The sequence below is a fragment of the Dipodomys merriami genome, unplaced genomic scaffold, assembly GCF_024711535.1.
Source record: "Dipodomys merriami isolate MVZ:Mamm:240054 unplaced genomic scaffold, mDipMer1.0.p SCAF_1, whole genome shotgun sequence".
Taxonomy (NCBI): Eukaryota; Metazoa; Chordata; class Mammalia; order Rodentia; family Heteromyidae; genus Dipodomys; species Dipodomys merriami.
Window position 1 is genome coordinate 96,823,270 of NW_027202270.1, and position 1,134 is coordinate 96,824,403.

The 1,134-nt window shown below is 36.9% G+C and overlaps 1 pseudogene; it reads left to right on the forward strand.

The window, feature by feature from the left end:
* Positions 1-781: 781 nt before the first annotated feature.
* On the forward strand, positions 782-876 carry LOC138835040 (U6 spliceosomal RNA; annotated as a pseudogene).
* The last annotated feature ends 258 nt before the right edge of the window (positions 877-1,134 follow it).

A 1,134-nucleotide genomic window follows, 5' to 3' on the forward strand; every position in this document is an offset into this window, starting at 1 on the left:
GTTATACCGTGGGGGAGGGACATACAAAGCAACAAAGAAATACCTTATAAATATGTTAGAAACAATAGCAAGAAAGAAAAAACCATTTGAGTCCTTATCTTGGAATTCATTTCGCCTAACATCAACTTATCTGACCTTTTCTGCTTGTCTCAGTAGTTACATTCTTAATTAAAAGAAAAACTTTTGCTATATTTTTCATAGTATCTGTACTAATTTATGTTCCACCAGCAGTGTGCACCTATTTTCCACATCCTTGCTAGCTCTTGTTGTTGTTAGTTACCAGAGCTGAGGACTCAATTCAGAAACTTTCACTTGCCAGGCAAGTAATCTTTCCCCCCTTAAATATAAATTTTATTGTAAAGATGATATACAAAGGGTTATATTTATATAAGTAAGGTAAAGAGCACATTCTTTTTGAATAGTGTTACCCCCTCCATCATTTTCTCCCCCTTCTTCCCTCCCATGACTCCTCTGTCCCCCAGTTCTAAAGTTCACTTCCAACATAGTGTCTAGTGAGCATCACTGTTGCATTGGTTTACCCTTTGTCACACTGTTTCTGTGATGCCCTTCACTTCCCCAAATCAGATAAACTTATATACAAGACCAAGGGTTCAGAAATCAAAAACAGTGACAACAGAGAATAAACCAAAGCAGGAAAAGAAAGAAAAAAAGAACAACTGCAAACAGTGCACTAAAAAGGAATCTCTTGTTTCCATTTATTGGAGTTCATTTTGATAAGCATCATTTTATGTGGTCATATGCACACTGTTCTTGAGCCATTGTGCTTGCTTTGGCAGCATGTATACTAAAATTGGAATGAGAGAGAAGATTAGCATGGTCCCTGCACAAGTGGTCTTTTTAATTATAGCTGTTCTTACTGAAGTGAGTGACGTTACCTTGGTTTTTATTAGTATTCATCTTGTGATTTGTGACTTTGAGCATTTTTTTCTAGTGCCTGTGGCACTCTTGTTAAGAAATGTCTATTCTTCCAATGTCTATTCTTTTAAGAAATGTCTACTATAGGCTCCTGCCTATAATCCTACCTACTCAGGAGGCTGAGATATGAGAACCATGGTTCAAAGTCAACCCTGGAAGGAAAATTGTTGAGACTCTTATTTATCTCCAAGTACCCAC